Source organism: Phocoena sinus, chromosome 4, assembly GCF_008692025.1.
Source record: "Phocoena sinus isolate mPhoSin1 chromosome 4, mPhoSin1.pri, whole genome shotgun sequence".
NCBI classification, from domain to species: domain Eukaryota; kingdom Metazoa; phylum Chordata; class Mammalia; order Artiodactyla; family Phocoenidae; genus Phocoena; species Phocoena sinus.
The window spans coordinates 105,454,379-105,480,402 of record NC_045766.1 but is presented as its reverse complement, the minus strand read 5'-3'; the positions used below and the strand labels follow the sequence as shown (position 1 = coordinate 105,480,402).

General features: G+C 35.5%; 1 pseudogene; it reads right to left on the bottom strand.

Moving 5' to 3' along the window:
• Positions 1–4,397: 4,397 nt before the first annotated feature.
• Positions 4,398–25,173, bottom strand: LOC116752683 (annotated as a pseudogene).
• Positions 25,174–26,024: the final 851 nt, after the last annotated feature.

Below are 26,024 nucleotides of genomic sequence, written 5' to 3'. Positions count from 1 at the left end.
TGGTCTTTGACAAGGCTATTTTTGCTGGCATTGTAGTATGTGTATGTATGTACCACATTCATTGCTTTAATGTATTTTTTTAAATAATTGGTTCCTAAGTTATGTATAATCAATTTAGAGCCCTTGCTTTAGCAAATTCATTCCTTTACCTTTAAGTCTAGAATTAAAAGTACATGACTGGAAATGTCAATTTTTCAGCATATTTTATACAAATAATATAACTTATTTTCTATATTTGAAAATCTATCATATTTTCCTTTACGTTTCCACATTCTTAAGCATATATGCCCAGAGATATAAAAGCTTGAGGAATAAAAACAAATTTTACTTTGAAGCACCAGATTTGTTTTTCATATGTTAAAGTCTTTCATTTGTTTTGTTTTCCTGCTTCCCAAAAATGCTTACATAGTCCTGCCTGGATACAGGCAGTTGTTTATGATATTCTAGTATTTTTCAGGCAAAGAAAAGTTTCTTTTTTTTTTCATACTTTTCTTTTACTAATGTAAGTCAATATACCACTAAAAACTGTACAAGAAATACTGAATTAAGGAACAAATCGAAACCATTATTGTTTAGAGATGAGTAGAAAACACATGTATTTAAATCACCAAAAAAAGTGCTCATATTACTTCTTCAATTGGGACAATTCAGATATGACTAGTGATGGAGCAGACTCTCTGAGAGCCGTAATTTTATTCCCATTATGTCATTTGGATGCTCTTAGCTGCTTGTGTAGCAGAGAGCCACATCATGACCATAGAACAGACTGTTTCTTATCAAAAGCAGCAGCACTATAACGTATTCTCCATAAAAAGAGAGGCAAAGTACTGCCATGTTTGCATTTTCATTGTTTTTATAGTTGCTTCTATTTTCAAAATTGAATATTCATCAGGGTGATTATTATATCCAATGCAACAGAAATAACTGTACAAATCAAGTTATTTTTATTATTGTAGAAATGTAACAACAGATTTAGGAGCTTAATATAAAACTCCAATTCTATTATAGTACTCTTATGTCCATATTTTTGCTTTAGACTGTCTAGATGGACAAATAAATTGACCACTTTAATCAATATGTCACATTTATAAGTCAATAAAATTCATAAATTTATATGGATGGATTTCCCTGATTGTTTATGCAGATAATCAATCCTTTAGTCTATCTACATATTTATGAAGTAAATTAGAGAATAAATGAATGAACTAAGCCTACTTCAGCTGTTTGTGAGAAAAGCCAAATCAATGAGGCAGTGAGACCATAGTGAGAGACCATGGATGCCCATTTGAATATTATAGGTCCTAAGAGAGAAAATCTTTTCCTTATTTTAATTATTGATGTTCATTGGCATAATTGGAAAATTATTGATTTAGGAGTCAGAGGCCTGATTGCTGGTTGGTTCTGCCATACAATACTGTGTGACCTGTTGTCATTTATTTAACCACATTAGATCCCAATTTCCTCATGGAGACCATTACAACTTTCTTTGACTCATAACTTTGTGGTGACTATCAAAAGATATAAGATACTCTGCAAAAAATAAAAACATTGTAAAAACTGCAAAGAGCCTTAATAATAGATTTTTCTTATTAACATAAAATCAAAAATTATCTGGAATTTGCCTCATTTAGATGGAACCCTAAACCCCAGTAGCCTGTTTCTTTTTAAACCTTCGTAATTTTCCATGTCTACCCCAAGAATAGCAAATAGGAATTTTCCTTGAGGAGTTTACAGATCATAGTGATTAACAAGGCAAGTGAGCATCTGTCATTAGATCAGATGACTAAACTAAAACCATTATTTCAGATTGCCTTAGGTCTCATGTACTCAAACCAGCAGCAGTAGTCTTGTGTGTATGTGTGTTATGTGCACGAGCTTCTTTGGGCTTGTGTGAATTTTTGCCTTTATAATAAATATATATTATCCTTTCAACAAAATATATAAAATTTCAACTTCTGAATAATCCACTACATGCTGGAACTATTCTTAGGCAATACTCTACGTCTTAGAGGAAACCTCTCACACAAAGAAAATAGATTTATGTTTCCCACAGGACAGCAGAGCTGGAAGACATTATACAGAAGAAACAACTAGTTTGTTCAAAAGGACCAGTATTGAAAAGACACACATTTTATGTTATCATGTAGAAATGATGAATGATACTTCTTGTAGATGGTATCAGATAACAATAAGAGGAAGCATATCTGACAGCTACAATATTGAGCCCAATTAGACAAAATGGGACAGCAGTACCTAATGGACAGCACACATCTGTTGTTACAATGTGAAGTACTCCATGGAATTTGAGAATTACCCAAGAAAGTGTAGGGCAATTTCACACAATCTGACTTTGTCTCTAGTTGATATTTCAGTTGCAGAGACACCATAAACCTGTTTTGATGCTGGAGTAACAACACTCCACCAAAAAAAATCGAAGTATCATAAAACGAATGTTGTGATTACTAGAAAGAAAGAAAATGTTGTATATTCAAGACAGAAATAACTTTGTTTTCCAAGTAGTTAACTAAAAGAATATATAGTATTTCTTTTGTTGCAAAAGTAGATTCAGTCTTGAAATATAAAAATAAAATTCAGCGATACAAATGGCAAGGAACTAATTTATGATGACCTCATAGATATGTACTCTTTATTAAGAAACTAAAAAATGACAGTGTTTAAGTTGTGCTGGGCTTCAGCAGTTGTGATTGTATTATTATAATCAGCTATCTAATTATGTTGGAATGGTGCAAATTTTTTTATGTTTAATAGCTCAGTGGTCAAGATACCCAAAACTAGCACAATTAGAGATTTGAAAATGAAAGTAACTTAGTCTAAAACTTTTTAGAACAATATACATATATTTTTTGTAAACTAATGTAAAACTGATTTTAGTATTAATCTGTTGTTCAGTTTCAACTACACCTATTTGGAGAGTTGTGACTACTTTCCTATTTGGAGAATTGTGACTAAAAATAAATTAATGACCCTTTCTTTAATTAGCACATTTAACCCAAGAAACTTCATTTACAGTGTCTAGTTTTAAAATAAACCACAATGCAATGAACAAATATGATAACTGAGTACTGAACCTATATTCTAAAACCTCTGATATATTTTTTTCTCTGATGTTAGGAACAGTGAAGTAAAACTTAAGAAATATATGTAAGAAATATACAAAAAGATGTTGCAGTATTTTCTTCTATAAAATTGGCAAACAGTGTTTACTGTGAAACCAATAAGGGCATTTGGTATGATCTCCATCATACCACTTTTTTTTCCAGCATGCTTTCAAGTTTCCCTAAGTTACACATGCTATTTGGGAAAGAGAAACATAGGCAAATTTAGTAGCATAATTGGAAATGAATGGGTCATCACGTGTGGTTGTAATATAAAATATTTTAGGAGTAAAGCAAGTAAAGCATAATGGTTTAGATCTGTTGCTCTCAAACTTTAGTGCACATCAGAATCACTCAGTAGTGACTCCTGAGTGGCCCAAGGATTTTTGTTTCTAACAAGCGACGAGGTGATGTTAATACTTCTGAATCAGGGAGCATACTTTGAGAACTATTTTAGAGGTCTATAAGTTGCTAATTTTACTTCTGAATTAAAGTTAGTTACAGAATGTAAAAAATTATATTGTTTATAATTAGTAGAACAAGATGTTCAATTTTAGCCCAATGTTAAAATCCTATGAGTGAAAGGGTAATTGAATATAAACTTAAAGGGTATATTGAGAACAGATTTATTACAATGGAGTCTGCAGTTCATATGACTGTATAACAGAGTGCCTGCTCAGAGCCCTAAAGATGAAAGCACTGTTGATATTGGCATAAGACCAAGACACTCCTAAGAGCAATAACTAAAGCAACAATCAGTGCTTGTTGATATGTTATAGTAACATATCAACAATACACCCCAAATGGAGACTAGAGGAGCAAAGCAACACCATGTGACAAAGTTAAAGGAGATGCTGTGTAAGAAGAGACAAAAGAAAGGTTTTTGAAGTCTCTATTTGAAGAGTGACTACAAATGGTCATGAATTGGTATATAGATCAAGGGTATCCAGCTGAAGTGGATAGGGGGAGTTAAAAGTCCACCTCCAATCTTTGCACCCAGATACCTGACATTGAAGCAGGGGTGCAGTTTTAATTACACAAAATCATCATTTGTCCAAATGGTACATCTTTTTCTGATTTATCTCCCTACTTCAGGAGTCTATGTTTTATTTTATTATTTTATTATTTTTTATTTTATTTTTTAATGAAGCACAGCCAATTTTATTCAAAGTCTCCAAATTTATATTTAACATGTTAATTGTTTCTATAATGTTTCATCTTTGTAAAATGGTTTTATTTCACCTTTCTTTTATAGATTTTTCATTTTCTCTGTACAGTTCTTCAGTAGAAGCCAGAGTCCTGAGTTACACAGTTAGGAACCTCTGACCTACTATTCTGATTTTCTTCTCAATATTCATGGCCAACACCTGGCTTTTAAATGAAAAGATTTTGGTCTTTTCAATCACTTACTGATAGGGTGAAACTGCATTTTTACCCATAAACACATGACATAATTTAGAATCAATCTTGGCATCCAGTCTTGTATTTCTAATCAAATTTACAACCCACCTTTCAGCTTCTTCTGGAGACATGTTCAGTTTATCTGCCAACATGCTAATGCTGATACACTGATGGATGGACAAAAAGTCTTAAATATGAAGAGACAGACATTTTTAATGAAGTCCTCAAGACAAGCCACCAAGAAAAAATCATTCACTAGCACTGATTCACATTCCCTCAGCTTTTTCTGAGACCCATCAAAGTGAAAGTTAACATATAAGCATTCAACAAACTCTGTAATTGGATCTTTACATGTGTAAGACTTCTGTTGAATAACTTGGACCAGATATTTTAGCACCTGTGGTAGTTTCAAACATCTTTCTTTGTTATGACTGCTGTGGTCAAACAGTGGAGAATATGTGGACACATCGTCTGAATTGCATTAAGATACTGCGGATGGTAAAGGAAGAGATCGATAATGTTATCACGCCCTCGGGGTTATTGAAGAAAACAAACAGAGACTAATGAATGATCCATGTTCGCTGCTGAAGAGACTGAAGTGGAGAACTCACAAAATTTTATCTATGGTCTCTTTTAGCCATGTAAGGTCTTCCATGGCTGCATCCCAATTCTGCATTAAGATTTCAGAAGCCAGTTTTCCCCAGAGTGAACTCAAAGCATTTCTATCCATTGCTGGAACCAACACTCTAAAGAAGTAAAGATATTCTGCAGCTCAAGAGTAATTTCCACATTTATATAGGAATTTTGCATACCAAGAGTGTCTCTAAATATTCCTGCCTAAAACCATGCTTGTCTGCCAGGTAGTCAAATCGCATCTGACCATCCCTGTTTGACTGCATTTGCTTTGTAGTTTCTGGATCTTCAAACGTCTTCACAATTCGTTCTGTTTCTGCCTGAAACTATTTCAGTTGTGCAGCAACAGTGGTTCTTTTTTCTCTCAAAGCATGAGGAATATCATCAGAACAAAGGTTTTGGTATACATACATAGCAAAGACTACCGTGTTGTTATCACTAAGAAGATCCAATTTCCCTTGTAATAATTGTTTTTCATTATATATCTCCTTTACAGAGAGAAACTCAAGCAATGAAAAGACTAGATGCCGATCCAAAAAGTGTGCAATGTGAGTAGTCAAGTCCTACTCCACCTTCTTGCCAAGGAAAAGTAAAGTGTAGGAGTCTATTTTTTAAATTTAAACCCAGTAAGCCAAGGAATTTAGGACAATTTGTTAGTTCCTGAAATATGGAAAAAAAGCAACCACAGTTAATGCTGGTGCTATAGTATTGGGTTGGCCAAAAAGTTCCTTCAGATTTTAAGTTAAAAATAAGACACATTTTTCATTTTAACCAAGAACTTTATTGAACAACTTATTCACCCTTTTGTTCCACTACTTTCTGCTATTTTCCAGGCAACTTCATAATTCCATCTCCTGAAAACTTTTTATTTTTTTGAGTAAAGAACTGTTCCAGGTGCCTTTTATAGACATCCAGGGAATTGAATTTTTCCATTAAGAGAATTTTGTAAAGACCGAAATCAATGGAAATCTGAAAATGCAATATCTGGTGAATACAGCAGATGAATCAGAACTTCCCAGCCAAACTGTAACAGTTTTTGCCTGGTCTTCAAAGAAACATGTAGTCCTGTGCTATCCTGATGGAAGATTATGCATTTTCTTTTGACTACTTCCGGAGGTGTTTTGTCGAGTGCTGCTTTCAGTCAGTCTAACTGGGAGCAGTACTTGCTGGAATTAATCGTTTGGCTTTCCAGAAGGAGCTCATAATAGAGGACTCCCTTCCAACCCCACCATATACACAACATCACTTTCCTTGGATGAAGATGGCCTTTGGTGTGGTTGGTGGTGGTTCACTTCATGGCCCTACAATTTCTTCCATTCCGCATTATTGTGCACTATCCACTTCTCATCACCTGTCACAATTTGTTTTAAAAACAGAATGTTTTCCTTACATGTAAGTAGAGAATCGTATGCGGAAATATAGTCAAGAGTTATTTTGCTTAACTTATGTGGAACCCAAACATCAAAGTGATTAACATAATGAAGCTGGTGCAAATGATTTTCAGCTCTTGATTTGGATATTTTGAGTATGTCGGCTATCTCCCACATGTATAAGGTTGATTGCTCTCAGTTATTGTCTCGATTTGATCACTATTAAACTTCAACTGGTCTACCTGACTGTGGAGCATTGTCCAGTGAGATATCTCCAGTACAAAACTTCACAAACCACTTTTGACATGTTCAATCAGTCGCAGCACCTTCACCATACACTGCATAAATCCTTTTTTTGCATTTCAGTTGCATTCTTACCTTTCTTGAAATAATAAAGCATAATATGCTGAAAGTGTTGCTTTTTCCTTCCATCTTCAATATTAAAATGGCTACACAAAAATTCACCAATTTTGATGTTTTTTTTAAATGCACACTGATATGAAAGCTGTCACAATATAATCTAACAAAATTTTTTCTAATGAAGTTAGACAACCAAGCGCTACTAGAGCCATCTTACAGAAAAAAACAAATGAACTTTATGCCCAACCCAATAACTTTATGGTTACATGACCTTAACTAAGTGGTCTAACTCCTCTAGGCTACAGTTCCCTAAAACATGAATTGAAGTTGTTGGAATGAGTAATCTCAAATGCTCTTTCATCTCTGAAGTCTAATAATCCTATGTTTAAAATAAAGTAAGAGAGCATATGAATAAAAAAGATCATGAGCATTGACACCAGGCAGATCTGGGTTCAAACCCACATTCAGAAAACTTCCTTGCTGAATGGCTTTGGATGCATCATTTAATCTCTCTGAGATTCAGCTGACTTATCTGAAAAATAGAGAAAACAATTCTTGCTTCATAAGAACAAGTAAAACTGAAGAATAATGAGTTCCAATATAAATATTCAATATTTTCTTAAAATCATTGAAGAAAAAAATTCTCCCATTATATTTCTGTCCTTGGTAAGATAAAAAATCACATAGAATGAAAAATCACACCTACCCCCATATCAAATCTCCCCTCTCCCAATACTGCAAGGTTTAAATACAATAGTTAAGTTTTTTAAAAAGATTGGAAAGAAGGAAGGAAGAGGTAGAAAAATATGGAGAAAAGAAAAGAGGAAGGGCTGTGGGGAAAAAAAAGAAATATTTTTTAATTCCAGAAAAGAACTCTTTCTCCTTAACCCAAAATGATTAAGTTAAATCATGACACTACAGAGATATATAGAAAATATGGAAAGTTCCATACTATAAAAATTAAATTGTCAATAGCTATATATAAAATGTATGACTACAAAAGGAATAAACATAAGCACTATAAGAAATATTTAACAGGTAAATACTACTTAAAATAGTTTTGGAAGTCCTAGCCAGAACAAGTAGGCAAGAAAAATAAAAGCATCTAAATTGGAAAGGAAGAAGTAAAACTGTCAGTCTTTGAAGATGACATAATATTATATGTAGAAACCCTAAAGTCTCTACCAAAAAACTGTTAAAACTAATAAATGAATTCAGTAAAGTTGTAGGATACAAAATCAATATAAAAAATCTGCTGTATTTCTATGCACTAACAACAAACTCTCAGAAAGAGAAATTAAGAAAACAATTCCATTTGCATCAAAAAGAATAAAATTAAATTAAAATTTAAAAAAATACTCAGGGATCAATTTAACCAAGGTGAAAAACCTGTATTCTGAAAACTATAAGACACAAATTAAAGAAGACACAAATAAATGGAAAGATATTCCACGCTCATGTACTGGAAGAATTAATGTTGTTAAAATGTGCATACTACACAAAGCAATATACAGACTCAGTGAAATCCCTATCAAAATTCCAATGGCATTTTTTCACAGAAGAAAAAGATCCTAAAACCTGTGTGGAGCCACGAAAGACCCCAAGTAGACAAAGCAATCTTGAGAAAGAAGAACAAAGCTGGAGGCATCACACTCCCTCACTTCAAACTATAGTGCAAAGCTATAGTCATCGAAACAATATGGAACTGGCCTAAAAAAAGAGACATAGATCAATAGAACAATTAGGTAGTTCCCAAATAAACTCAATGTATATGGTCAATTAATTTATGACAAAGGAACCAAGAATATACAATGGGGAAAGGACAGTCTCATCAATAAATGGTGTTGGAAAAACTGGACAGCAACATGCAACAGAATGAAACTGGACCACTGTGTTACACCATACACAAAAATTAACTCAAATGGATTAAAGACTTGAATGTAAGACCTGAAACCAGAAAAGTCCTAGAAGAAAACATAGGAGGTAATTTCCTTGGCATAGTTTTTGTGATTTTTTTTTTTTTTGGATTTGAAACCAAAAGCAAGGGCAACAAAAGCAACAACAAAAGTGGGACTACATTAAACTAAAAAGCTTCTATACTGCAAAGGAAATCATCAACAAAATGAAAAGACAACCTCCTAAATGGAAGAAAATATTTTCAAATCATATATCTAATGAGGGGTTAATATCAAAAATATATAAAGAACTCATACAACTCATTAGCAAAAACAATTCAATTTAAAAATGGGCACAGGGCCTGAATAGACATTTGTCCACAGAAGACATATAGATGGCCTACATGTACATGAAAATGTGCTCAGTGCCATTAATCATCAGGGAAATGCAAATTGAGACCACAATATCACTTCACACCTGTTAAAACAGTATTATCCAAAAGACAAAAGATAAAAAATGCTAGCGAGGATGTGGAGAAAAAGGAACCCTTGTACACTGCTTGTGAGAATGTAAATTGGTGCAGCCACTATAGAGTATGTAAGTTCCTCAAAAAATTAAAAATAGAACTACCATATGATCCAGCAATTCCACTTCTGGGTATTTACCCAAAGAAAGCAGAAACACTAACTCAAAAAATATATGCATCCCCATGTTCATTGCAGCATTAGGTACAGTAACCAAGATACAGAAACAACCTAATTGTCCATCAGTGAATGAAAGGATAAAGAAGATGTGGTGTATATTTGTATAAACTGGACTATTATTCAGCAAAAAAAAAAGAATAAAATCTTTCCATTTGTAACAATATAGGTGCACCCTGAGCATATTATACTAAGTGAAATAAGTCAGACAAAAAATGACAAATACTGTATGGTCTCACTTATATGTGGAATCAAAAATAAAAAAAGAAGCTCATAGATACAGAGAACAGCAGATTGGTGGTTGCAAATGGATGAAAGGAGTCAAAGGGTACAAACTTCCACTTATGAAATAAATAAGTCATAGGGATGTAATGTACATCATGGTGACTATAGTTAATAATACTGTCTTGCATATTTGAAAGTTAAGAGAGTAGATCTTAAAAGTTCTCATCACAAGAAAGAAATTATGAAGCTGTGTATGGTAACAGATCCTTCCTAGATTTACTGTAGTGATTATTTCTCAATATATACAAATATCAAATCATTATGCTATATGCCTGAAACTAATATCATGTTGTATATCAATTATCTCCTTATAAAATAAATTGTCAACAGCTGTATATGAAAAATATGACCACAAAAAATGTATGGAAGCACTATGAGAAATATTTAACAGGTACCTATAAAAGAAAAGATCAGTCATTAAGATGGCAAATTCTCAAGAGTGTTTTTAAAGGATGGTAAGTGGTATACTATTTTCTAGAAATGCTGGAAACATTGTGGCCATAGAGGCTCCAACAAAATTTTGTTTGAATCTTGATTCCAACACTGTGCTCCAGTAATGTGACTTTGGGCCACAGCCTTGATACCAACACCTATCAAATGTAGATTATACTACCTAATTCTCTAATGAATCTGTTGCTTACTAGCCTGGTGGTCACATAACAAAATCAATTTAAATGCTCCCAGTCAGTTTCTGATCTATCTCTAAGTTTTATCTCTTCTGAAAATTAAATGAGATAATGCATTTAAAGCACTTGCACATAGTAGTCATTCAATAAATATCAATAAATAATTAATATAAAGATTAGCATAAAAGTTCCAGTAACATGCAGTTAAAGATATTTACATGTGGATACCATCATTTCAATTATTTTAACACCCTAGGATTTTTAGCTCTGTCAAATGAATCTAAAATATTTATGGTTTCTTCAAAAACTGATAAAGGATAAATGAAGATGAATTAATTTTCTGAAGATTCTATTACTTTTCATGGGACAAAGGAAAAACATGGCTACCTTATGATTCACATTTTCCATGAAAGTCAAGTCATAGCACTACCATATCTGAATGTTGGTCAATGTATCCAAATATCCAAACATAATAACACAAGCAGTACTTGCCTAAAACACAAATAAGTCCACTATTTATGTGTAGGCCCTGAACATTGTTTTATAGAAATCTTAAGAATATGATAATATCTCAACAAATATCCTTTTATCTTTTTAGTATCTGAAATTCCAAAATTTAGTGCTTCTTTAAGTTTAAAGCTATGATCCCTCTTATTATATTCAAATACTCTGGAGAAACATCCTTTTTAATGTAATCATTGGTCCTTCATACTTATTCTCATCTATAATCATGATTTTGACCAATTGCTTCCCCTGACACAGCCAGTCTCATAGTCCAGGTGACTTTTCCACTCCTCCTTGGCTGTGTACTTACAGTCCAACATAAGCCCATTTGAAATGATTAAACAGCAGTGATACTGCTCACACTTCGAACTAAATGTCTTTATTTTTATGTTTTATTATATTTTATAAGTAAATACATAGGTATATTTTACAGATCTTAAAAAATGCAAGTCAAAGAAAATCAGTATCATATTTCACTCAGAGATATCCTATGCAAATAGCATCAGAGAACTCATACCCTGCTGTTTTCATATATCAGAAGTATTTTCCCTGATGATTAAGTATTTTTATAAGTAACTGTTCTAATGAATGTATAATATGCATTCACACACTTGTGCTATAATTGTTTTCAACAACCCAGATTGCTAATGCTAATTTTTCTACATGACAATAAATATATTTATAAATTAACACGTGAGAACCTACGCATTACTTTAGCTTCCTAAGAGGGGAATTCCTGATCCAAAGTTAATAAATCATCTACTTTGGCTAAGTACTTTATTTGCTTTCCTGAAAGATCATAGAAGTTAACTTTAAATAAGATCACTGTCTAAATCCTTCCAGTAACATTTAATTTTAGTTTAATGGAAAAATAACTAATTCATGTTCATTGCAGAAAATTTAGAAGATACAGGGAAAAATGAAAAGTTCTGAGAAATTTTACCATTTACAATGAATAGTTGTTCTTGTTTTCACCAGAGCTTTTCCGTGCATATTACACATGTATTTTTTTATTTTTTTTATTTTTTATTTTTATTTTTTAAAATTTTTTTAAGGGAATTCCTTTACTTTTATTTATTTATTTTTGGCTGTGTTGGGTCTTCGTTTCTGTGCAAGGGCTTTCCCCAGTTGCGGAAAGCGGGGGCCACTCTTCATCGCGGTGCGCGGGCCTCTCACTATCGCGGCCTCTCCTGCTGCGGAGCATAGGCTCCGGACGCGCAGGCTCAGCGGCCATGGCTCACGGGCCCAGCCGCTCCATGGCATGTGGGATCCTCCCAGACCGGGGCATGAACCCGTGTCTCCTGCATCGGCAGGCGGACTACAACCACTGCACCACCAGGGAAGCCCTACACAGGTATTCTTTAAAGGACAATACAGAATATACAATTTTGAGCTCTACTTTCTTTTTCTCTTTACATGGTATCATAAGCATTTTCTAATGTTCAATTCTCTTGTTTTCTTCTTTATCCCAGTAGTCACCACTGTCTACACTGTTGCCTTAATCAGAAACTCAGAGGAATCACTCCAGACACAACTTTCTCTCCTTTTCCAACATCAACAGCTTAAGCCCTCACATGCCCTCTCCTAGAATAACTCATGTGAGCTTCAGCTTCCCTCCAACCATATTTCCACTGTTTCTCTCACTTGTGCTATTGCAGGTACCCCTTACCAGGTCTTTCTACCTCCAACCCAGCCATCTTGTATCCCATAATCCATGATGTTAGAGAATCTTCATTCTAGTATTGAGACAAAATCCTGTTATCCCAATGATTACAATGATTTGTTTAAGATAAAACCCTGGATTTTCAGTGTAACATCGTTCTCATTCACTTCTTTAGCTTCCTTCATCTCTTGACATTGTCCCAGTTATAACGTGCCCTCAGGAAATGGCAACCCACTTGTTCTTCCTTGATTGTGTGTTGCTCTCCATGAGTATGTAAATTCCCTATTAAAAGTCTCCTGTAGAGACTATGGAGGCCCACAATACATATATTTAAGTCCTGGCTGTTGACCTTGGGCAATTCACTTAACTTGTAGTTACTTCAGTTTTCTCACTTGTAAAATTAGGTTAGTAACAGTGCTTACCCATGGGATAGTGATGAGGATTGAATGAGTTCATATTTGTAAGGAGCTTGGAACAGTAACACACACAAGTAAGTGCTATGTAAATGTCTCTTAAATTGAGGCTTTCATGTTGCCTGTTATAATGCTTAGCTTGTACACCCTGCTTAACTTTGAGATCACTCCAAAAGCATTTTTATGAAACTAGACTGAGATGCCTGCCTCTACTCTTTGACCTTTGTCTTATCACTCTGCACACAGTGTTGAAATTGTCTACATTTGTGACTCCCAAAATGGTCAGTTGTCTGAGAGAAGAGGTTGTCTTTCCTCTCTTCATTGCCAAAATCTAGCACAAAGCCTAAGCAAGGCCCTGTTGGTTGTGGGCCATCAGTATCTGTTTTGCAAATGGAATGGCAATTTTGATTAAGGTCTTGTTCACTACTTGTTCTTTTCACGTGCACTGTGTTTTCAAGACCCTAGTTTAAATTTAAGAAAATAGTTAAAGGACCAATACTTACAATAGATTACAAGCATGCAATCTAATTTTAAAAAGAGACCAAGTCAGAATCCACTTTTATCTGGCATTTTACTATATTATTTTCATGCAGAAAGCAAGTAGCACATGCCACATAATACTTTAAATATCAGCAACCCACCAGTCATATTTACTAAGATTAAAATTTGTAGCAATCAGAACTAAGCATAATAAGAAGACATGAAAGAAATAAAAAGACATAGACCCTACTTTTAAAGGTGCTTGGGGTGCTCTTGAGTTTCAGAGTATATATCCACAAGATTATTTAAGAATACTTAAAGACCTGTGACAGGCTATAATTCAGAGGATAAGCAAACTAGAACAATGTATTATCCATAAGTATAAAGAATACATAAATGGAACCAGTAGGACAGAATCATTCAGCTCAACAATGAAATGACTTTTAATTCAGATTATAAAGTCAGACAATTGTACAACGATTTGAAGAGAGGTTAAAAGTAGCTATGAGAGATGAATAGCACACTTAGTCATGAAAGTAGAAATAAAACAGATGAACTGAAAATAAGATTTTTGGAGGATGTAAAGCAGTTGGCAAATTCTCTCTGTCTGACATTCTATGAGGAAATGAAATAGGTGAGTATGCTACAAAGCCTGGAATTCTCTTTCCATACAAGTCTTTAAGGAAAGATGAGTAAGATAAAACCACTTTGTAAATGAAGATGTTGCAAATATATAGATATTCTTGTAACACCACTAATGTTATTATGAAGTTTATAACAACAATACTAATAGTAAATAATAACATAGTAATAGTATAACAAAGGATATAGTGGTGAAAATTACCATTATATTAATAGAATAGGGAAAGCACTATATAAGGACAAATATAAATATTCTAGATTATGTTATTTACATACTTGAAAAACTGAATACCTGAGTATCTAACATGCACTATACCAAAGAGCATGCTATTACTTTCCTAATAAAAAGAAAGAGCTTCAAAGGCAAACAAATAATTTTCCAAAGTCTTTTGGTCTCCAAGTCACTCTTACACAAGAGGAATTTGATGAGTTAAGTGTAAATGAATAAGAAACATGTGGATTACATTTTCTTTAAAAATACACAAGGGTTTAAAAATAAAGGAGAAAAAGTGTTTGGCACAATGCATTTTCCATAAAGCCAAACCAAAAACATTTGAGACAGTTTTAGATTGTAGTATGACCTTCAACATTGTTGTGTTTGTCTATTAACCTAAAAATAAACACTATTTTTCAGTAGGAGAACTGAAGCCATAAAATATACACCAAGGTATGTATATGAATGAATAACTTCTTAAGGATTTTATTGATTTTTTTTTTAAATAATCTCCCATCCAGAGATGTTGAAGCAAATGCCCACCACATGTGTCATACTCTGTGTCTATTCCATTATTTCTTCATAATGTTTCTGGTTCATGTATTAGAGGAGACAACATCTGAATATGTGTAAAAAAAAAAATGTCAACCTTCCCCTAGTGGTAAGATTGACTTAACTTCAACTTGTACTCTTCAAATGGTTCCAATGTATTCTCAATTTGCATCATTTTTAATACTTTGGTCCATGCTTTACTCCAATTACTGCCTATGTATTTGTTGGAAACACTTTGTCTGTGATGACACTCTTTTCCTGTAAATAGGCAAGAATTGTACTGAAACCTGAAGAGCTGGGTTATTTTGAGATTTACTGGTGGGTAAGTCAAGATTGTGGAACACACCATTATGCCAGGCAATGTCTGACTTGACAGCCTGTAACAAGTGGAGAGAACAATTAAGCAAGAACACTAAAAAAAGTTGGTGTTTTTATTTTTGTTGTTTGCTGCTGTCTCACCTGGTGTTTCTATTCAAGCATGCATGGCACTTCAGTGATTTGGAATCACTGCTTTGTTCTTCTTGAATTATTGATATGGTAATGATCATTTTTTTATTCCTCAAATTCTCCCAATCATCATGCAATACTTCATCAACTTTATTCCTTTTATGCCAAGCACAAAGTTTTGTCAGTTATTTATTTGTACCTTTCCTCAAAGTCATCCTTCCTTTTTTCTTTCCATGGCCAGCTTCCCAAAGGAGACACTTATCTCTCTACCTCTAACCTGCAGTTACAAAAAGGAAGAAATCATCAGCCTCCCTTCCACTTCAAGTATGAACCCGTAGCCTGATGACAGGAACTTGGGGTTTGGGCACTTATTCTGCATTTCTGGGCTGCTTTGCTGATACTGGTTATTCTATCACTTTTCTACTTAATAATCTTTGAAAACACCCCATTGCTCAAAAGCTAAAATCCTAGCCCAGAATACTAGAGAGCAGTGTTTACTCAGTAAATATTTGTTGAAAGAATGGAAGTATTCCTCTCACTTATAGCTGTCTAAAATCTATCCCCAAACCACCTCTTACTACATTTTGAAGCACAAAACTCTGTGGTAGGCAGAATGGCTCTCCAAAGATATCCATCCCCTAATCATTGGAACCTATGGATATGTTATGCTACATAGTAAAAGAAGGTTTGTAGATATAAATTAAGGTTACAGACTTTAAAATAGGGAGTATAATATGGATTATCCAGGCATGTTCAATATAATCACATGAGCACTTAAAGGTAGAGAATCTTTTGTGACTGGAGGCAGAAAAAAATGTGGCAGAAGGGAAAGCAGGATATATGTGACAGAAGGGAAAATCATAGAGATTCCAAGCATGAGCCCATTTGATGTGCCCTTCCTGACTCTGAGATGCAGGGACCCACAGAGAAGGACCTAAGAGCCACTAGATGCTAATGACAGCCCCCAGCAGACAGCCAGCAAGGAAATGTGGACCTCAGTCCTAGAATCACAAAGAACTCGATTCTTCCAAAAACTTGAATGAGTTTGGAAGAAAATTCTTCCAGGGCCTCTTGATAAAAGCCCAATTGAACAACATCTTTATTCCAGAGCAGAGAAGAGAAACAGAGCAGAGTAAATAGCCAAGCGAACAGAACCGTAGGATAATAAATTTGTGTTATTTTAAGCTAAGTTTTTGTAATTTGTTACAGAAGCTATAGAAAACTAATACACTCTCAAGTAAGTCGTCCTTGAGTTATACCCACGTGTGTCATTGCCTTCACCTCTGATTGGCACACTACTTATGAAAGTAACACTCCTTTTATATCAATTCCCAACCCAACTCTAACTCACAGAAACTTCTTTAAAAAAAGTGCACTGGGTCCCTCCCAGCAAAATATTTTAATTAGTTAAAGGTTTATAGAAGAAAATACTTGGGAGAATTTTTTTGGTTTAATTAAAAGAACAGTATACCTTTTGGATTACTTAATACTATATATGACTTTCTCTTTTGATTTATAACTATAGGCCTTTAAGAAAAAAAATTTAAGCCAGTGCTTAGCAAACCTAAATATGCATGTATAATATCTAGAGATTCTATTAAAATGCAGATTCAGATTCAGTAGGTCTGGGGTAGGCCTGGAGATTTCTTCATTTCTTGTGAGCTTTAATTATATTCTGTCACTTATTTTTTTGTGTGACCTTGGGTAAATTATTTCAGAATCTGAACCTAAATTTTCTCATCTGTAAAATGGATATAATAAGTAAAAATGTGATCACGAATATAAGGGAAATGCTGCTCCTTGTGCCCTATGACACAACCCCTTAGCCTACTGTAATCTAAGCTGCATTTTTCATAGACAGAGCTCATCACACTTATCACATCCCATATGAAACTATAGCCATATTTTTCTACTTTTCTGTTATAGCAACTCAGGAAGTATCAGCAAAGCAGCCCAGAAATTCAGAGAGTGAATGCCCTTGGATGAATCCATCCATCAGTGGAGCTAGGGATTAGTAATCAAGGTCAGGCTCTGCTTCTTCATTCAACAAGTACATTCAACACAGTTCTTTAGAGAGAATGAAGCCCACAGTGGGATTAAGTGCCAGTTGTTAACACTGAGAACAAATAGCTTCCTTTCCTGTGTCACTTTCCTCATCTCTTCATTTCTGTTTCTGGGTATCACCTTCTAAATAAGCTACATTTTAATAAGTCGTTGTCTTAAGTTCTGCTTTTAGCACAGCGATCACTCATACTTTCACCTGTTTTAGAACAGGATGGCCAGCAGCAGAGAGAGAGAAAACATTGGCTTATGGTGTAACTTCAATATTGAACTATGTGGGGACAATGGCAATTTTAAAGACCATGGAATAAGCCGAATGTTTAATTTGTTTTTGTGTTTGTTTGTTTTTTTGTTTATATTGGAAACCTTGCAGAAAGAGAATGACAGTCTGAAGTTATCTACCTATGAATTCAGGAAATGCTGGGAAAGCCAAAGGGCCTTCATAGAAATTTTTCAAAACTTTTGTTTCCTACAGCTAGGGGTAACCTTTGCTGAAATTCAAGCACAGGATTTTATAGTAAATGTAGAAAAACTGCAAAGGAGACAATGTTCGGCCTCAGTGTCTTCTAGGCTAAAGTTATGGTGAAGAAACAGAGTAAGCAGGAGCCTGAGGTCTAGAATGGTGATAGCTGTTGTACCCAAGAAGGCATGCATTAGTGAGAAGAACATTAGTATCTTTGAGAAGTTCATTGTGGCTGTCCTCTGTAAGACAGAATTAGCAGGAGGAGATGATGCCATGAGAGATAGGGCCCTCGTGTCAATGAAGATGACATGGTTCCCGAATAGCAAAGACCAGATGGTGGCACATAGCCATCAGGAGCAAAGTCAGTATAATTACTATAAAGCACAGCAATACTAATATGATAAACAAGGGGTCCTTAAATTATGGGGTTCTTTGACAATTATAAGACACTGTGATATGTCTAGGAGTGAAATAAATGAGCAGCCAGTAAGGGTGATGCTGGATATGAATAAAAAACCTCAAGAGAAAATAAACCAAGGTTTCTATTAGCTTCTGCAATGAAAAATCACTATTCCTTGCCCAGTTTCCAGATCTGAGCTAACCTCACACACAGGGCCTGGTGACCCAAAGGGAGATAAATTCTCTTGAGGAAAGACTCTGTCATGCCACCAAAAGCATGTATAATAAATGTTTCACCAATCTCTCCTTGAAAGAACCTGTGGCCTTAACGTAACTGCATATTGAGGAGGAAGAATGCCCAAGATCTATCATGAGGCGTTGAAAACTGAGCCTTACTTGATACTGAAATTAAAGTGACCATAATCCCTAATATATTATTGCAAGGCGGTAAATGGATTTCTGGCCTAAACCTATCTTGCAGTGGATCCAATCATTTCATGGACTTACCCTATGTCATTTTTGTTCCGGTCCTGACTGTGACCAAATTAATGCATTTTTCCATCTCTCAGTTTCTCACCCCTGCAATGGGGATGATAATAGGAGTAGCTAATGGCAGGGCTATTGGAGAACTGAGTGACTTAATACATAGGAGATCTTAAAACAATTTGTTACACGCTAACAACACAATAAGTTTTATTATTTTTTTGGTTTGTTTTCCTTCATTCAGCAACTGTTTATTGAGCACCTGCTATATGCAGTCACTGACCAGGCACTAGAACTATAAAGATGACTGTCATGGTCTCTGCCTTCAAGATGCTGAGAAACTGGGAAGAAACGAATACAAGATGGAAAGGACAGTGCAACAGGATAAATGAATATATTTCCCTGGAGCAGTCTTTTCAGATGAGATGATATTTTAACTAGCTCTTGAAGGTTAAGTAAGAGCATTCTGGGAAGTTGTTGCTGCTGCTGCTGCTGATAATGATAATAATAAATAGTAATTAATAATACAATCTTTAGTTAGTGGGTAACATTTACTTGCCCCTCAAGATAGGCCAATTTGTAATATCAATATGTATTATTTTGCTTAATCTTTATGAGTTTGGTTTCATTTTTTGTTTGTTTCTTTATTGAGGTATAGTTGATTTACAATGTTGTGTTAGTTTCAGGTATACAGCAAAGTGATTCGGTATATATATACATATATATATATATATATTCTTTTTCAGATCCTTTTCCATTATACATTATTACAAGGTATAGAATAGAGTTCCCTGTACTGTAGAGTAAGACCTTGTTGTTTATCTATTTTTTATGTTGTAGTGTGTATCTGTTAGTCCCAAGCTCTTCATTTACCCTCCCCCTTCCCCTTGGATAACCATAAATTTGTTTTCTATGACGGACCTAGAGATTACCATACTAAGTATAGTAAGTCAGACAGAGAAAGACAAATATCACGATATCACATGATCACTTATATGTAGAATCTTAAAAAATGAAACAAATGAAATTATATACAAAACAGAAACAGCTTCATTTTTATCTTTAGCCTTGAATTTAGGAATCTGAGGCAGAGAGAGATTCTGACATTTTCCCAGGGTCACTGGGAGAGTTAATGGCAGAGCTGCAGAGCGAGCTGGGGCAGAAAGGTATTTTAAGCAGTGAGATAAACAGTGGAGAGCACACTTAATTATGAAAAAGCAAGGCTTGATGCTGAAGGAGAAAAAATTCAGAGTGGCTTGAGTACTCAGTGTTCAAGGTGTTAAAGATGGTGGAAAATGGTGAAGAATCCTGAATATTTTGCTAAAAGCTTAAGCGTAACACAGAAGGACCCAGTAGGAAAGGAGAAGCTTGTGGAAGTTTATGAGGAGAAAAACAAGAGTAATGCTACCCTTTACAAAGAAATGTACATCCATCATACATCATCTCACTTAATTCTTTCAACAACCTGTGATCTATGTAACAGTATTTTTGTTTGAAAAAAAAAAAAAAGGAAGCATACATTTAGAGACTTCAGTTATTTTCCTAAGGATTTAAGGATGACAACTCTGGAGGCAGTATACTTGAGTCACATCTTAATTGGAGGGAAGTGTTAGAGGGAGGATATGGTAAAGTCAAATGTGACTGTGGTTTCTGGAGTAGGGCACTGAGTTAGAAATGACACTATTAAATGAGATTTTACAGGAGCGTGTGAGGGTTACAGGAGGACATAAGGAATTCAGTCTTGCAAAAAGACTTCGTACGGATTATCAGACATCCTGGTAACAGAAGCTTTTAGATGAGCCGTTGAGATATACATCTAAGTTCTAAGGAGACGATAGATAAAAATGGCAAAAAAAGGTAATTATTTGAAAAGTATTAATGAACTTTATGCCTTTACTTTTCTGCATATATAACCATCATGCCTACTGACCTGAGGTCCAGGGCTATAGGCATCAGTCACTGGGGGATGAGAAAATTAAAGTGTGTTTCAGAAGCAATGTAAAGAGAAAAAGAGACGATGACAGAGTACCAATAATATTTTACAATAAGACAGTGATTTTAAATCCCAACACTGTAGAGAAAAATAAAGATTAGCTTGATTTCTTTAGTTTCTATTAATATACGAAGGGCTAAACTAGGTGTTTTCCAGTAGAGAAAGCAGCCACATTCGCCTGAGGTCAAGATGGAAAGAAAGGTGACAATGTGATAAGTGAAATAATACTTCACCCTGACCTTGAAGAAAGGTCAGGAAATGGAGGTGGGGGAGAGAAGGAGATTGCCTTGTGACTCAATATTCCCTCTCTGCGGTTGATCTGGAGGTGAGGAAAGTCTATTAGACAATTTGAGGAGAGTACCAAATTCAGGGACTTGTGACTCATTCCCTCCATTGAGATCATTTGGGTGGACACAGGACACTCTGCAAACTGTGCTAACGTGAGGTACCCCAGTCTGATCAAGAAGGTGGAGCAAGGACTTCCCTGGTGGCGCAGTGGTTAAGAATCCGCCTGCCAATGCAGGGGACACGGGTTCAATCTCTGGTTTGCGAAGATCCCACATGCCGCGGAGCAGCTAAGCCCATGTGCCACAACTACTGAGCCTGTGCTCTAGAGCCCACGAGCCACAGCTACTGAGCTCACACGCCTAGAGCCCATGCTCCACAACAAGAGAAGTCACTGCAATGAGAAGCACTTGCACCACAACGGAGAGTAGCCCCCACTCACTGCAACTAGAGAAAGCCAGCACGCAGCAACAAAGACCCAGCGCAGCCAAAAATAAATAAATGAAATAAATTAATTTAAAAAAAAAAAAAAGGAAGGTGGAGCAGCATGGTAAGAGACATGCTTGACACTCTCTTGGTCCTGCCATAGTTCTATAGAAGAGGGACCATGTTGGAAGTCACCAGGTCTGTGAGTAGCCCTACTGTAGTGGAATGAGTTAACTTGGGTCAAGACCAGACAAATGCATGGAGGAGAATTGCATGTCTCTGCCAAATGAAACTGAGGGTCAGCTGAATTAACCAGGTGGGAGATGCCTATGCTCCTGGAAGGACAGTCACAACCCTAAGTTCAAAATCGCAAACTTTAGTTTCAGGGGCATGTAGGAGGTCTAACTACAAAGTAGACAAGACTGATGGCAAAGATATCAGTTAGTGCATGTGCAGTAAACAGAGGGAGGCTGAACCAAAATAAGACAAAACTAAGAGCCACCATGAAGATATATGAATGACATGCCCCTTCCTCTATCCTGAAAATTCAACTTCTTAGCAAGTGAAGTAAGAGAAGGCGAAAAATAGCTGAACCCAGTTTCTATTTGTTGTCATTGCTCTTTGTGCCTATTTTTATCTTCTACATTTTTGTGTGTGCCTTTTGTGGTTTTAATTGAGATTTTATATGACTCCATTTTGTCTCCTTTCTTTGCATATCAGTGATACTTCCAAGACCACTTTCTTACTTTGTTTTCAATTTTGCATTTTTAAATTGAAATATAGTTGATTTACAATATGAGTTTCTGCTGTACAGCATAGTGATCTCATATTTTTATAGATTATACTCCATTTAAAGTCATTATAAAATGTTGGGTATATTTCCTGTGTTGTAAACTACATCCAAGTCCACTTTCAATTAATACTTCATGGGTAGTGTGAGTACTTTAAAATAACAAAATAATCCTAATTCCTTCCCCTTATCCTTTGTATTACTATCATCATTCATTTCACTTATATGTAAGCATACATAACAAATATACATAAGATACATACATAAGCACAATTAAAACTTTTTTCTATTTTTAATTTGAAAAAAAATTGTTAGAACAATGAAGACTAAGAAAAAAATCATTTTACCTTCACTTGTTCCCTTTCTTTATATAAATCTGAGTATCTACATTATTTTCCTTTTCTTAAAAGAGGTTGTGTTTTTTTTAATATTTGTTGTGAAGCAGGTCTAGTGGCAAGAAATTTCCTCAATTATTGCTTGTCTAAGAAAGTTTCTATTTCTCTTTCACTTTTGAAGGATAATTTTACAGCATACAGAATTCTCACATTTTTTTTTTCCTCTCAATACTTGAAATATGTTGTTCCACTCTCTTCTTACTTGAATGCTTTCTAAGGAGAAGTTGGATGTAATTTTTATCTTTATTCCTCTATAGATATGGTGTTTTTCCCCCTCTGGCTTCTTCCAGGATTTTTCCTTTATCTTCGATTTTCTGTATTTTAAAAACATTACCCCAAGGTGTACTTAGTTTTTTGTTTTTGCTTTTATCATGCTTGTTGTTTTCTGAGCTTCTTGGAACTGTGGTTTGGTGTCTGACATTACTCTGGGGAAATTCTCAGTCATTATTGTTTCAGATATTTCTTCTGTTCCTTTCCCTCTTTTCCACCTTCTGGGGTTTACTCTATGTGTATGTCACACCCTTTTGTTTTCTTACAGTCCTTGGATATTCTTTTCTGTTTTTCTTGGTCTTTGTTCTCTTTCCTTTTTAGTTTTTGAGGATTCTATTGATGAATCCTTCAGGTTCGTTCATATTACAGCATTTTTTATCTCTAAAAAAAGCATTTCTTTTTTATTCTTTCTTAGGATTTCCATCTCTGCTTACATTGCTTGTATGTTCTTGCAGGCTGTCTACTTTATCCATTAGAGCCCTTGGCATATCAATCACAGATTTTTTAATTCCTAGTCTGATAATTCCAACATCCCTGCCATGCCTGGTTCTGATACTTGTTCTGTTGCTTCAAATTGTGTCTTTTCCTTTAGTGTGCCTAGAAATTTTTCTTGAGAGCTGAACAATGGCAATACTGAGTAAAAGGAGCTGTTGTAAATAAGCCTTTATTGATGTGGTGGTGAAGTAAAGAGGGAGGGAAACTTTTTATAGTCCTATGATTAGATCTCAGTCTTTCAGTGACCCTATGCCTCTGGACTGCACTTCACAGGTTTTTTCTCCCACTTAGTTGAGAAAAGATGCTAATGTGGGCTTGAGTTAACTCAAGTTAAGTCATACCTTGGTATCTGTGGGGATTGGTTCCAGGACCTGACACAGATACCAAAATTCCAGGACGCTCAAGTCCAATAGTCAGCCCTTAGTATCCATGGCTCTTAATCTGCAGATTCAACCAGCCAGGGATCATGTAGTATTTATTCAAAAAACTTCATCTATAAGTGAACCCAGGCAGTTCAGACCCATGCTGTTCAAGGGTCAATTGTATTTCCCTTCTGCCACATGGAAGGCTAGAGTAGGCTAGAGTTGGGTACTTCCTTTCCTCATGTCATTTAACCTCTGATAAAACCCCAGAAGTCTAGGGTCTGGTTAACTAGTTTCTCCTGATGACAAGCCTTGTTAAAAGAAACAGAGTAAGTTTGGGATTGACATGTACACACTGATATATTTAAAATAGACAACAAATAGGGACCTACTGTATAGCACAGGGAACGCTGTTCAACATTCTATAATAACTAAATGGGGAAAGAATTTGAAAAAGAATAGATACATGTATATGTATAACAGAATCACTTGGCTGTACACCTGAAACTAACACATTATTAATCCACTATGATCCAATATAAAATTAAAATTAAAATAACAGAGTATAGGTATCCCCTGCTTTTTGGAAGTCTGCTTTACACCACTTCACTTTTATGAAAGACCTACCTTAGTACCTGTTTTCACTAACCAAAAGAAATCTGAAGAGTATCTTGGCATTTATGAAAAAAGGCAAAAAACAAAATTAGCATTGCATGTTTGTTCTGCAGCGAGCCATTATAGAGGCAGCATGCACCCAGAGCAATAAGGGTGGCCCCACCAAGCCCCTTCCCCAGGAACTACACTCAGCATCAAGCCACCAAGGCTTTGAACTGTGCCTGTGAGCATCTGTGCTTTAGCTCGATTTATTTTATGCCTCCACTGGCAAAATGTACCCTAAGGTAATTGCTTCTTCGCTTTACACCATTTCAGTTTATGAAAGATTTCATGAACTCCCTTACTTTAAAAAAGTGAGGGAAACCTGTACTCTTGGGTATTTCATAATAGTTCCTTTTCCACCTCCCCCTGTGGGAAGCCTGAGGGGATTTTTCTCACACATTTACTGTGAGAATCTGGTCAAGCTCCTGGAAGTAAATCTCACAATAATGTGGGGGGACCCCTATGACTGAGTCCCTCTAGAATTTTTAACTCTCAGATTTGTCCACGCAAAGCCTCCAGAAATGTATCGAGTACAGTTTAGGTTTCTCTACCTCAGCACTGGTTCCTGCAGCAGTTTCTGCTGGTGAGTCTCTGCTCCTATAAGCCAAGACTCCCTGTATTTGCCTGACTGTCTCTCCAGTCTTGGGGGCAGCAGTTTGCCCTGTGGGCATTCCTCTCTCAGGATGAGTTGTTGAGTTTTTCATCCTGTCCAGTTTTGTACTTGTTGTTAGAACTGAATGGTGACTTCCAATCCTCTTCCACACAGAACTGGAAACCAGAAGTCCACCCATGTTCTTTTGCAGTGTGTTAGCAGGCCTCAGAGAAAGAGGCATCACTGTATTTGTGCATGCATGCTGGTGGATGATAGAACAAAGAACATCAGAACAGCAAAGCATTCTTCAGGCTCTCCAAAATGAGAAGGTAATTTGAATGTGTTATAGCAAGAGAGCCTTCTTGCTGGGAATTGGAATCCCTCCCCTTGCTGCAAGAGATCTCTGGCCATCCATGAGCATAAAGAGAAAGAAACCCTGGGGCAGTAGCCTCAGAGACTTACAGTAGAGTCAGTGTTGTCCTCCTTGGCCATTCATAAGCTTTCACAGACTCAGCACCAAACTAAAGGGCTGAGGGTAGAGAATAAGGGATCTCAGGATTTGTTTGGAGAGAAATGTCTATTTGAAATACATATACTAATAACATCTGATAGAAATGTGATCAAAAAAATCTGATATGGTTATGACTCAAACCACTTTAAATATACCTTCTACGGAAGAAGTATGTTGCAAAAATCTATATTGGGCCTTTAAGGTGGAGGAAATGCCAAAAGAATGTGTATATTTCTTAGGGGGTCAGATAATGGGGGACTACAAACAGCTAAACAAGGTTAGACTGAAGAATTATTGGTTAGTGGTAATTCAGTTTCCTTCATTGTGTTCTTAAAAATATTTCTAGGAATTGCAAATAATGTTGAAACCTTTAAAGTGTCAACTGAAAGCCGGATGCCTATAAAAATGGTTGGACCATTTCAAATGCTACAGATTTTGCAACTATACTGTCAGGCATCCCAGGATGTTCTTTCAAACTCCCTGGGCAATAAGTAGAGGAAGTAGGTGTAAAAAAGAACAAGTTTGTGAAACAGTTTAAG